The sequence below is a fragment of the Cherax quadricarinatus genome, chromosome 9 (assembly GCF_038502225.1).
Source record: "Cherax quadricarinatus isolate ZL_2023a chromosome 9, ASM3850222v1, whole genome shotgun sequence".
In the NCBI taxonomy this organism is placed as follows: domain Eukaryota; kingdom Metazoa; phylum Arthropoda; class Malacostraca; order Decapoda; family Parastacidae; genus Cherax; species Cherax quadricarinatus.
In genome coordinates this window covers 37,487,889-37,501,469 of record NC_091300.1, presented here as the reverse complement: position 1 = coordinate 37,501,469, position 13,581 = coordinate 37,487,889, and the positions used below count along the sequence as shown (strand labels likewise).

General features: G+C 50.3%; 1 protein-coding gene across 2 annotated transcripts in view; it reads right to left on the bottom strand.

The window, feature by feature from the left end:
* The window catches only part of LOC138852470 (uncharacterized), a 71,466-nt gene extending 60,167 nt beyond the window's left edge, over positions 1 to 11,299 (bottom strand). For both annotated transcript variants that reach the window (XM_070083393.1, XM_070083394.1), the window contains exon 1: positions 11,159 to 11,299. The gene's annotated coding sequence lies outside the window, so the exon portion shown is untranslated. The remainder of the gene's footprint in view (positions 1 to 11,158) is intronic.
* Positions 11,300 to 13,581: the final 2,282 nt, after the last annotated feature.

Sequence of the window (13,581 nt, the reverse complement as noted above, 5' to 3'; positions counted from 1 at the left end):
AAACCCCTGGCTGCCTTCAAGAGAGAGCTGGACAGATACCTAAAGTCGGTGCCGGATCAGCCGGGCTGTGGCTCGTACGTCGGACTGCGTGCGGCCAGCAGTAACAGCCTAGTTGATCAGGCCCTGATCCATCGGGAGGCCTGGTCGTGGACCGGGCCGCGGGGGCGTTGATCCCCGGAATAACCTCCAGGTCTCCTCCTCCTCCCGCGCTCTCCTCCCGCGCTCTCCTCCTCCCGCGTTCTCCACCTCCTCCCGCGTTCTCCTCCTCCTCCCGCGTTCTCCTCCTCCTCCCGCGTTCTCCTCCTCCTCCCGCGTTCTCCTCCTCCTCCCGCGTTCTCCACCTCCTCCCGCGTTCTCCACCTCCTCCCGCGTTCTCCACCTCCTCCCGCGTTCTCCTCCTCCTCCTCCTCTCGCATTCTCCTCCTCCTCCTCTCGCATTCTCCTCCTCCTCCTCTCGCATTCTCCTCCTCCTCCTCCTCCTCCCGCGTTCTCCTCCTCCTCCTCCCGCGTTCTCCTCCTCCCGCGTTCTCCTCCTCCTCCTCCTCCTCCCGCGTTCTCCTCCTCCTCCTCCTCCTCCCGCGTTCTCCTCCTCCTCCTCCTCCTCCTCCCGCGTTCTCCTCCTCCTCCTCCCGCGTTCTCCTCCTCCTCCTCCCACGTTCTCCTCCTCCTCCTCCTCCTCCTCCCGCGTTCTCCTCCTCCTCCTCCTCCTCCTCCTCCTCCCGCGTTCTCCTCCTCCTCCCCCCCCCCGTGTTTTCCTCCTCCCGCGTCCTCTTCCTCCTCCCGCGTTCTCCACCTCCCGTGTTCTCCCGCGTTCTCCTGCGGCGTAATCATCCTCCTGCGTTCTCCCGCGTTCTCTTCCCCCGCGTTCTCCTCCTTCCCCCGCGTTCTCCTCCCGTGTTATCATCCTCCTAACCTCCGGCGTTCTTGTCCTCCTCCCAACCTCCGGCGTTCTTGTCCTCTCCCAGCCTCCGGCGTTCTTGTCCTCCTCCCAGCCTCCGGCGTTCTTGTCCTCCCAGCCTCCGGCGTTCTTGTCCTCCCAGCCTCCGGCGTTCTTGTCCTCCTCCCAGCCTCCGGCGTTCTTGTCCTCCTCCCAGCCTCCGGCGTTCTTGTCCTCCTCCCAGCCTCCGGCGTTCTTGTCCTCCTCCCAGCCTCCGGCGTTCTTGTCCTCCTCCCAGCCTCCGGCGTTCTTGTCCTCCTCCCAGCCTCCGGCGTTCTTGTCCTCCTCCCAGCCTCCGGCGTTCTTGTCCTCCCAACCTCCGGCGTTCTTGTCCTCCTCCCAACCTCCGGCGTTCTTGTCCTCCTCCCAACCTCCGGCGTTCTTGTCCTCCTCCCAACCTCCGGCGTTCTCCTCCCAATCTCCGGCGTTGTCCTCCCAACCTCCGGCGTTCTCCTCCTCTTCCCAACCTCCGGCGTTCTCCTCCTCCTCCCAACCTCCGGCGTTCTCCTCCTCCTCCCAACCTCCGGCGTTCTCCTCCTCCTCCCAACCTCCGGCGTTCTCCTCCTCCTCCCAACCTCCGGCGTTCTCCTCCTCCTCCCAACCTCCGGCGTTCTCCTCCTCCTCCCAACCTCCGGCGTTCTCCTCCTCCTCCCAACCTCCGGCGTTCTCCTCCTCCTCCCAACCTCCGGCGTTCTCCTCCTCCTCCCAACCTCCGGCGTTCTCCTCCTCCTCCCAACCTCCGGCGTTCTCCTCCTCCTCCCAACCTCCGGCGTTCTCCTCCTCCCAACCTCCGGCGTTCTCCTCCTCCTCCTCCTCCCAACCTCCGGCGTTGTCCTACTCCTCCTCCCAACCTCCGGCATTGTCCTCCTCCTCCTCCTCCCAACCTCCGGCGTTGTCCTCCTCCTCCTCCCAACCTCCGGCGTTGTCCTCCTCCTCCTCCCAACCTCCGGCGTTGTCCTCCTCCTCCTCCCAACCTCCGGCGTTGTCCTCCTCCTCCCAACCTCCGGCGTTGTCCTCCTCCTCCCAACCTCCTCCTCCTCCTCCTCCTCCCAACCTCCGGCGTTGTCCTCCTCCTCCTCCCAACCTCCGGCGTTGTCCTCCTCCTCCCAACCTCCGGCGTTGTCCTCCTCCTCCTCCCAACCTCCGGCGTTGTCCTCCTCCTCCTCCTCCCAACCTCCGGCGTTGTCCTCCTCCTCCTCCTCCCAACCTCCGGCGTTGTCCTCCTCCCAACCTCCGGCGTTGTCCTCCTCCCAACCTCCGGCGTTGTCCTCCTCCCAACCTCCGGCGTTGTCCTCCTCCCAGCCTCCGGCGGTGTCCTCCTCCCCAACCTCCGGCGTTGTCCTCCTCCCAACCTCCGGCGTTGTCCTCCTCCCCCAACCTCCGGCGTTGTCCTCCTCCCAACCTCCGGCGTTGTCCTCCTCCCAACCTCCGGCGTTGTCCTCCTCCCAACCTGCGGCGTTGTCCTCCTCCCAACCTCCGGCGTTGTCCTCCTCCCAACCTCCGGCGTTGTCCTCCTCCCAACCTCCGGCGTTGTCCTCCTCCCAACCTCCGGCGTTGTCCTCCTCCCAACCTGCGGCGTTGTCCTCCTACCAACCTCCGGCGTTGTCCTCCTCCCAACCTCCGGCGTTGTCCTCCTCCCAACCTCCGGCGTTGTCCTCCTCCCAACCTCCGGCGTTGTCCTCCTCCCAACCTCCGGCGTTGTCCTCCTCCCAACCTCCGGCGTTGTCCTCCTCCCAACCTCCGGCGTTGTCCTCCTCCCAACCTCCGGCGTTGTCCTCCTCCCAACCTCCGGCGTTGTCCTCCTCCCAACCTCCGGCGTTGTCCTCCTCCCAACCTCCGGCGTTGTCCTCCTCCCAACCTCCGGCGTTGTCCTCCTCCCAACCTCCGGCGTTGTCCTCCTCCCAACCTCCGGCGTTGTCCTCCTCCCAACCTCCGGCGTTGTCCTCCTCCCAACCTCCGGCGTTGTCCTCCTCCCAACCTCCGGCGTTGTCCTCCTCCCAACCTCCGGCGTTGTCCTCCTCCCAACCTCCGGCGTTGTCCTCCTCCCAACCTCCGGCGTTGTCCTCCTCCCAACCTCCGGCGTTGTCCTCCTCCCAACCTCCGGCGTTGTCCTCCTCCCAACCTCCGGCGTTGTCCTCCTCCCAACCTCCGGCGGGGTCCTCCTCCCCACCTCCGGCGTGGTCCTCCTCCCCACCTCCGGCGTTGTCCTCCTCCCAACCTCCGGCGTTGTCCTCCTCCTCCCAACCTCCGGCGTTGTCCTCCTCCTCCTCCTCCTCCCAACCTCCGGCGTTGTCCTCCTCCTCCTCCTCCCAACCTCCGGCGTTGTCCTCCTCCTCCTCCCAACCTCCGGCGTTGTCCTCCTCCTCCTCCCAACCTCCGGCGTTGTCCTCCTCCTCCTCCCAACCTCCGGCGTTGTCCTCCTCCTCCCAACCTCCGGCGTTGTCCTCCTCCTCCTCCTCCTCCTCCTCCCAACCTCCGGCGTTGTCCTCCCCCTCCCAACCTCCGGCGTTGTCCTCCTCCTCCCAACCTTCAGCGTTGTCCTCCCAACCTTCAGCGTTGTCCTCCCAACCTTCAGCGTTGTCCTCCCAACCTTCAGCGTTGTCCTCCCAACCTTCAGCGTTGTCCTCCCAACCTTCAGCGTTGTCCTCCCAACCTTCAGCGTTGTCCTCCCAACCTTCAGCGTTGTCCTCCCAACCTTCAGCGTTGTCCTCCCAACCTTCAGCGTTGTCCTCCCAACCTTCAGCGTTGTCCTCCCAACCTTCAGCGTTGTCCTCCCAACCTTCAGCGTTGTCCTCCCAACCTTCAGCGTTGTCCTCCCAACCTTCAGCGTTGTCCTCCCAACCTTCAGCGTTGTCCTCCCAACCTTCAGCGTTGTCCTCCCAACCTTCAGCGTTGTCCTCCCAACCTTCAGCGTTGTCCTCCCAACCTTCCGCGTTGTCCTCCCAACCTTCAGCGTTGTCCTCCCAACCTTCAGCGTTGTCCTCCCAACCTTCAGCGTTGTCCTCCCAACCTTCAGCGTTGTCCTCCCAACCTTCAGCGTTGTCCTCCTCCTCCTCCTCCTCCTGAACAGTAAAATGCCAATGAAACTTATAAAATAATTTTGTTCATTTTCAAGGGACGCCAGAGCCGTATAAAATGATTGTGTTAAGATTATTTACTTGAAGGGTTAATAACATAACCCATTGAAGCTCGAAAAGTAAACTGATAAGGTAAATACTTTTAATGTCCAGTGTAATGGGAAACCCTCCTCACTTAAGTACCTTAAGTGAAATATCTGGTTTTTCCCTTTAGTCCAAGCATGTTAGAATCCTCTTCATTCTCATTTCTGGTAGACGGGTATCAATCATAGGATTGTATCCTTTGCAGACAATACTAGAATCTGTTTGAAAGCGCCATCCACTGTAGAGACAGCGAGCCTTTAAGTTTACATCTAAGTGTTCCACTGGGTGACTGACAATATGATGTTCAATAAGAACAAATTTCAAGTTATGTCATGGAACAGGAAATAAAACAAGATCAGAGTACAAGACACACTCAAACCACTCGTCAGAATGCAAGTCAAATGTGAGACTTGCGAATATCTGATCTCGTGTTCAAGGAGCACAACAATGTTAATATGCACCGGGTTATGGTGCATACGTTGGACTACTGGCGGAGGACATTAAGAGCCTGATTGATCGGGCCAGAAACAGGAGGCATGGTCTGGGACTAGGCCTAGGGGGGCGGTGACCACCGGAAAAGATTAAATAAACTCCAGAAACAATGCAGGGGGGGGGAAACAAGCAAATGATAGGTTAAAGTTCCTCTAGAGACAAGAACAATGTCTGCCTAGTGAGGCTCGAAGGACTAGATCTAGCTCTTACACAATGTCATTTATCTGTCTCATGTTGGAGATATATCTACATGGTACTCTGCTCAATTAAAAAAATAGAACAGAAATAGAACAGAGGCTATTGAGGAATAAACGACATAGATGAGGGAACATATAGCGACATAAGCAAATTTGCTGACACCCAAAATAGGCCATCCAATTCATTCTAATGAGGACACTAGAGCACTCCAGGATGATTTGAATAAGAACATAAGAACATAAGAACGAAGGAACACTGCAGAAGGCCTACTGGCCCATGCGAGGCAGGTCCAAGTCTCCTACCGGCTTAAGCCAATGCACCCAACCTAGTCAGGTCAGGTCACATTGACTTAAGGGAGGAACACGGCAACCGACCTGTTAGCACAAGCTATCAGGTCTAACTCACACCCACCCACATCTACTCATGTATTTATCCAACCTATTTTTAAAGCTACACAACGTTCTGGCCTCTATAACGGTACTTGGGAGTTTGTTCCACTCATCCACAACTCTATTACCAAACCAGTACTTTCCTATATCCTTCCTGAATCTGAATTTTTCCAACTTAAAACCATTGCTGCGAGTCCTGTCTAGGCTAGATATTTTCAGCACACTATTTACATCCCCTTTATTTATTCCTGTCTTCCACTTATACACCTCAATCATATCCCCCCTAATTCTACGTCTTTCTAGAGAGTGCAGTTTCAGGGCCCTTAGTCTATCCTCATAGGGAAGGTTTCTGATACATGGGATCATCTTTGTCATCCTCCTTTGTACATTTTCCAGAGAATTTATATCCATTCTGTAATAAGGTGACCAAAACTGTGCAGCATAATCTAAATGAGGCCTAACCAAGGATGTATAGAGTTGAAGAACAACCTGAGGACTCCTATTATTTATGCTTCTTGATATGAAGCCAAGGATTCTATTAGCTTTATTGCGAACACTTATGCACTGTTGTCTTGGTTTCAGATTACTGCTAACCAGAACTCCTAAATCTTTTTCGCAATCCGTAATATTAAGATCTACATTATTTAGTTTATATGTGGCATGGTTATTGTCCTGTCCAACATTTAGAACTTTGCATTTGTCTATATTAAACTGCATCTGCCACTTCTCCGACCACTGCATCAGTCTATTCAAATCTTCCTGGAGTGCTCGAATGTCCTCGTCAGAATGAATTCGACGGCCTATTTTGGTGTCATCGGCAAACTTGCCGATGTCGCTCTTTATGCCCTCATCTATGTCGTTTATGTAGATTGTGAACAGCAGGGGGCCCAACACTGACCCCTGTGGAACACCGCTCGTGACGCTTCCCCACTCTGATTTCTCCCCATTTATGCAAACTCTCTGCTGCCTATTTGTCAACCATGCCTCTATCCAGGAAAAAATTTCTCCTCCTATTCCATGTGCTTTAATTTTCCTCAATAGTCTCTGATGTGGGACCCTGTCAAAAGCCTTACTGAAGTCCATATACACAATATCATATTCATTACCATGATCTACCTCCTCAAATACCTTAGTGAAAAAAGTTAATAAATTCGTAAGGCAGGAACGCCCCTTTGTAAAACCATGCTGAGATTCGTTGATTAATTTATGCTTTTCAAGGTGGCTACGAACTGCCTCGCCAATTATTGATTCCATAAATTTTCCCACTATGGAGGTTAGGCTTATTGGTCTATAGTTCGAAGCTAAGGACCTGTCACCTGTTTTGAAAATAGGTATCACATTTGCCATTTTCCACTTATCTGGCACCATGCCAGTTTGTAGTGATATGTTGAAAAGATTAGCCAAAGGTGTGCTAAGCTCCTCTTTACATTCCTTTAGAACCCTTGCATACAGTTCATCAGGGCCTGGGGATTTGTTAGGTTTTAATTTATCTATTTGCCTAAGGACCATGACACTTGTGACCCTAATAGTGCACAGTTTATTATCGTCCTGTTCTACATAATTTATCATTACTGGAATATCACTGGTATCCTCCTGTGTAAAAACTGAGAGGAAGTATGTGTTAAAAATTCTACACATTTCCTTATCACTGTCAGTGAGCTGACCCGAGGAACTTTTGAGTGGGCCTATCTTGTCCCTGATCTTACTTCTGTATACCTGAAAGAATCCTTTTGGGTTAGTCTTCGATTCTCTTGCAACTTTAACCTCATAATCTCTTTTTGCTTTTCTAATTCCCTTTTTTATTTCTCTCTTTAACTGAATATATCGATTTCTTAATTGCCCCTCTCCTCTTTTGATTTGCCTATATATGCCTCTCTTTTGACCAGATATTTTAATCTATTGTTCATCCATTTAGGATCATTTTTGTTTGATCTGATTTCCCTATTTGGAACATAATTTGACTGAGCAGCTAGAACTATGCCCTGGAAAGCATCATATCGGCAACCATCACCACCTACCTGACCCTTAGTCAGGTCATTCCAGTTCAGCCCACCTAAGTAATTTTTCAGTCCTATGAAATCAGCCAAGCGAAAGTCAGGGACGGAGACTTGATTGCCATTATTAGGGGAATTCCATAATATGTTAAAACTGAGTGATTTGTGATCACTCTCCCCAAGCTCATCATTAACCTCAAGATTATTAATTAGTGTTTCCCTACTGGCAAGAACCAAGTCAAGGAGGTTATTTCCCCTAGTTGGCTCTGTCACAAACTGTTTTAAAAAACAATCCTGGATCGAATCAAGAAAGTCACCCGACTCTAAATTTCCTGTCAAATTGCTCCAGTCAATCTGTCTATAGTTGAAATCTCCCATTAGCACAACATTTTCGTATGTAGATGCCTTACGAATTTCGTCCCATAGAAGTTTACTGCACTCCCTATCAAGATTTGGGGCCCTGTAAATCACACCCAAAATTAGTTTTTCTCGGCCCTCGAGAAGCTGTAACCAAACAGATTCAGTGGCTGACGCTTCTAATTTAATATCTTGTCTAACACAACAATTTAAATTGTCTCTGACATACATCGCTACTCCACCACCTTTCCTGTTGACTGATGCAATGGTCGGAGAAGTGGCAGATGCAGTTTAATATTGACAAATGCAAAGTTCTAAATGTTGGACAGGTAAATAATCATGCCACATATAAACTAAATAATGTAGATCTTAATACTACTGGTTGCGAAAAGGATTTTGGAGTTCTGGTTAGCTGTAATCTAAAACCAAGACAACAGTGCATTAGTGTTTGCAATAAAGCTAAAAGAATTCTTGGCTTCATATCTAGAAGTATAAATAATAGAAGTCCTCAGGTTGTTCAACTCTATATATCCTTGGTTAGGCCTCATTTAGACTATGCTGCTCAGTTCTGGTCACCGTATTACAAAATGGATATAAATGCTCTGGAAAACGTACAGAGGGGGATGACAAAGATGATGCCATGTATCAGAAATCTTCCCTACGAGGATAGACTGAGGGCCCTGAATCTGCTCTCTCTCGAAAGGCGTAGAATTAGGGGGGGATATGATCGAGGTGTATAAATGGAAAACAGGAATAAATAAAGAGGATGTAAATAGCGTGCTGAAAATTCCCTGCCAAGACAGGACTCGCAGCAATGGTTTCAAGTTGGAAAAATTCAGATTCAGGAAGGATATAGGAAAGCACTGGTTTGGTAATAGATTTGTGGATGAGTGGAACAAACTCCCGAGTACAGTTATTCAGGCTAAAACGTTGTGTGGTTTTAAAAATCGGTTAGATAAATGCACGAGTGGGTGTGAGTTGGACCTGACTAGCTTGTGCTGCTGGGTCTGGTGCCGTGCTCCTTCCTCGAGTGGAGGTGACCAGACTGGGTGGGTCATTGGGCTAATCCGGGGGAGGAACATGGACCTGCTCCTCATGGGTCAGTAGGCCTGTTGCAGTGTTCCTTCTTTATGTTCTTATAATGGAAAGATTCCTCCTGGGCCTGGGTCGAAGAGAGCATGTAGGCCAGGATGAATTACAACCACTGGATACTGTAAATAATGAAGACAATATGGCAGCCCAAATTAAACCTTGTCTATAAAACTGCTCACAAGTAGTGCCCAGAATAACTTGGTGCAAATTTAGTCAAGGTTAGCAACCAAAACCAGTATGGTACTAAGGGATATCAAACACTGCTGGAACAATTACAGACGTCTTCAAGAGGAAACTGGACAAGTATTTGCACCAGGTACCAAGATCAATCATGCTGTGATGCATAAATGTTGGCATGCCGCCAGCAGAAACAGTCTGGTTGACCAGGCAAGCACCAGACTAGCCTCGCCCTGGGCCGGGCTACGGGAGTAGAAAAACTCGAAACTCAAAAGTTTATCTAATGGGAAGTGGACACAGTTTTGCAGTATATTAGGTGGTCATGCCTCAAACGCCTTTTATTATACAGCAATAAAAGTGGAACGGATTGCCTGAACATGTCAAGGCCAGCCCAACCTGGTGGCCTGGTGGCTAAAGCTCCCGCTTCACACACGGAGGGCCCGGGTTCGATTCCCGGCGGGTGGAAACATTTCGACACGTTTCCTTACACCTGTTGTCCTGTTCACCTAGCAGCAAATAGGTACCTGGGTGTTAGTCGACTGGTGTGGGTCGCATCCTGGGGGACAAGATTAAGGACCCCAATGGAAATAAGTTACAGTCCTCGATGACGCACTGACTTTCTTGGGTTATCCTGGGTGGCTAACCCTCCGGGGTTAAAAATCCGAACGAAATCTTATCTTATCTTAGCCTTAAACAAGTTCAAAATTATTATAATCATGGGGAGCGCTAAACCGTAGAATAATACAGCGCCTGAGGGGGGATATATGGAAGGTATTCTGGCTTAATTCAGGTAACTGGAGCACAGATCCAATTCCCTAGATCAAGAGCCCCTCACCAGCCTTCAAGGAACCTTCCCTTGAGCGGACAAGCTCAAAGGGAGAGCTAAAAAGGTTCCTAATGAATGAAGCTACAGACAGGGAGGAAAGGGATTTCTCGTATAATTAACATTCGCAAACCTATTAAAATGATTTTCTCTAATGGGCATGTAAATTACTATTCACTTTATTCCTAATGAAGTTTATCATCACTGATTTTTCCCGACGTTGAATTGTTTAGTTTTATTTTTTCTTAATCATGCTAACTGCTACTTTATCTAATAGCAAGGCTGACTTATTTGGGTTATCCTAGGTTCTCTACACATATGCTGCTATTTACGAATCTATGTAACTATTTGTGTATACCTGAATAAACATTTACAAGGAACCCCCCCCCCCAGTGGAAATGCTCAATTTACGTTTATAAATAACCTACAAGTTACTATGTACTACTATGTACGGTAATCGTAATCACCTCAACTTGTCAATTGTGCTTATATGTAACAGTTCTTAAATAAACTTAATTAAAGCCACTGTCGGGCTTATTTCCATTGGAGTCCTTTAAAATCCCTCCTTCCTTGGCTACGACCCACACAAGTCGGCTAATACCCAGGTACTTAGATGTAAAGAAACATTCCCAACGTTGTCACTCGTTAGGGTATCGAACCCTGGTATCTTAGTGTGCGAAGTAAAACCTGTCAATTGATCCACGAGCCCCCGAACACCTCCTGGTTAAAATTATAACTAATTTTCAAAGGGGTCGACTGGCAAGTCAACGAGCCTGTCAGGTGACCAAAACCTCCAGCTGCAGGTGATCATAGGACTAAGACCCAATGGAAACCACTTGTATTCCCCGACAAACCTAACCTAACCCTAATACCTCTTGGTGCCTGGATAGGCAATATTACGTTAATCGAAAAGCAAAATGTTAAGCCACACGGGAAAATGGCCCTCAACCCCGAACCTGTAACCGTCTTCCCCCACAAAAATGCGCTCATGGGTGGGGGACCCCACGGGTGGCCCGTGGCCTGGTAGGCAACGCTCTCGCTTCACCCGTTGTCTTGTGGTTAGATCACCGGCAAGGGTGGAAGCATTGGAAGTGTTCCCTTACACCTGTTCCGTTCATCTAGCAGGCAAGTAAGTACCTGGGTGTTAGTAGACTGGTGTGGGTCACATTCTGAAAGACAAGATTGCGGACCCCAATGGAAGTCAGAGTCCCTCGATGACGCACTGCTTATCTTGGGTTATCCTGGGAGGCTAATCCTCCAGGGTTAAAAATCAGAAAAAAATCTTCACATTAATACTTACTAGGAAGGACAAGCGTTCATAAGAAATGAAAAGATAGGAATTTACCAGCAATATCACCAAACACATCACATCACCATGGTGACGTTGAAATCATCAACCGACGTTAGCCTTGTACGTAGATATAATTGTGGTAACTACGCACAAGGCTGTTAAAAGCTAAAATTATTAAAAAAAATTGCATACATCTTCTAGTGATAAAATATAGTTACTAAGCGTGTTGAAACTTTGAATAACTAACCTAATGGAGTTAATTCCACAGAGAAAATTGCTGTATACCACTACGTCCGCTGCTGCACCAACACTGAGTGTGGGCAGCAGCATGAGCCCACAGCCAGCCAGCCAGCCGGCCAGGGTAAGCAAGGTTGCCAAACCTGAGAGATGTAAACCAACTCAAGTGGCGCTTAAATTAAGCGAAACTGCTGAATATGTTGGGTACACACACACACACACACACAAGAAGGCTTTTGACACCGTTCTGCACAAGATATTAGCGCAAAAACTAGAGGAGCAGGCAGGACTAACAGGACTGTTCCTGTTAGTCCTGCAACAGTTCAGAGAATTCCTGACAGGAAGGGAACAACGAGTGATGGTACGTGAGGTGGTGTAAGAGGGAAGCGATGTGATGAGCGAGGTTCCACAAGGGTTAGTCCTAGAATCAGTGCTGTTTCTGGTATATGTGAATGACATGAGGAAAGGGACTGATTCAGAGGTGACCCTATTTGCAGTCATTCGCTGCCTGACCACGGTCGAGTGAGGTTGTGCGCTGCACCCCTCTGCTGTTCAGGCGAGCTACCTTGTATCAACATGGCGCTGAGTGTGAGGAGGCGCGTAAATACCATTGGTATTGAGCTGCTTCGTGGGGCGATTTCACCCTCTTCAGTGCAAGTCTTACTCCCAACAATCATTAGGGAGACCTATGGAATCCAGGACGATGAGGTGTATGGTGTAGCCCTGAATGGGGCTTATAGAATCTTCGTCAAACTGAATTCCACGTCCGTGTATGAGTCTTTGGTGACGAGGTTCCAAGACGTGAGTCTTGACGCTACTCCAGCTGTGAAGGTGCGTTTGATCGACGTATCTCGCCACTTTACGTGGGTTAAGATACGTAATGTCCCATTTGAGGCAGATGAGGCTGACATAAGGAGTGTTTTTGAGACATATGGAACCGTACATCTGGCACAAAAGGGCAAGTGGACAGCAGGTGCTTACATGGGACGTCCGGAGGGTACCTTTTCCCTGAAGATGACTCTGAGACATCCCATACCGTCTTACGTCGTGTTGGAGGACTTCAGGACGCAAGTTATGGTATCGTATGCCGGACAGAGACGTACGTGCAGAATATGTGGGGCGTACGACCATATGGCGGCAGAGTGCGTGAAGCTGAGGAGGGCGCCAGCGCAAACTGGTGAAGCACCAGTTACCAGCGTGATAGCTGTTGAGAGCCCAGTGCGCAAGCAAGGGCCTGGGCGCTTGTGGAGTGAAGAGGTGGAGGATTCCAAAGAGGAGAATGGCATGTGTGAGGTAAGCTGTGATGTAAAAGGATCTGTTACTACACAAAGGAAAAGTACAGAAGTGCAAGTGCAGGAGGAGGTGCAGGCTCTAGAGGAAGAGCTTCAGGAAGTGTTAAGGACATTGACACCGCCTGCAGAGGATGTTGTTCCTGAGCTGGTGAGAGACACGGCGGTGCCTGTAGAGGAATGTAAGGATAAAAAACATAGCAGGGTTGACGGGCCAACTAGTAAGAGAGAGTTGTCGCCGTGTGCTGTGGAACGGGGCGTGGTGGAGGTAGAGGTTCATCGTGAGGGAACCTCAGAAGATAACATGGGTGTGGAGGGCATCACGAGGAAGAGAGCGGCGGCGTCAGACTCAGATGATGTCCTGACGCCGGCGCAGAGGTCTGGGAGGAAGGAAGAGCAACGTCGAAGCAGTCACGATAAGAGGCATCGCAAAAAAGGGGGAGGGGTTGATGGTGTGAAGCCTTGTGCTGGCTCTGGGGCAGGAGGCCCTGGGATGAATGAAGAGAGGAGGAAGGGTTGGAAACTATAAAGAGGCCTTAGGTGTATGACTGTGAACGTAAATGGACTGTGTAATAGTGTGAAGAAGGAATGGTTTCGAATGTTTCTGTATAAATACAGGGTGGATGTAGTGTTCCTGCAAGAACACAATTTCAAGGAGGGAAGAGTGCTCGAGGTGGAGGGGTTTCAGGTCATGACTCTGCCATCTGCACGTCTGAAAGGTGGTGTGGGTATATTGATCAGGGAGGCAAGCCCGTTTGTGTTGCTAAGAAGTGAGGGGGGGGGGAGGGGGAAGAGTATTGCGCGTGGATGGGTGGTGGATGGGACAGCGGGTATCTTTTGTATGTGTGTATGCACCAGCGGAAAATGATGTGAGGGTAAAAAGGGATTTTGTATGTGAAGAACTAGTTTTCTTCTTACGTGGTTTACCTGCAGTGGCCGTCGTTGGTGGCGACTGGAACTGCGTTATTAGGAGGGCTGACGTGGAACCAAAAGGGGCGGGGCACGTGTCGGCGGCCTTGCGAGATCTTTTGAGGGATATTCAGTTGCGGGATGCGGTTGGAGGAGGGGCGTGGGAGGTAGAGCACACTTTTGTAAGACGGGGTTACGCTGCTAGGTTGGATAGGCTGTATATATCTCAAGGGGT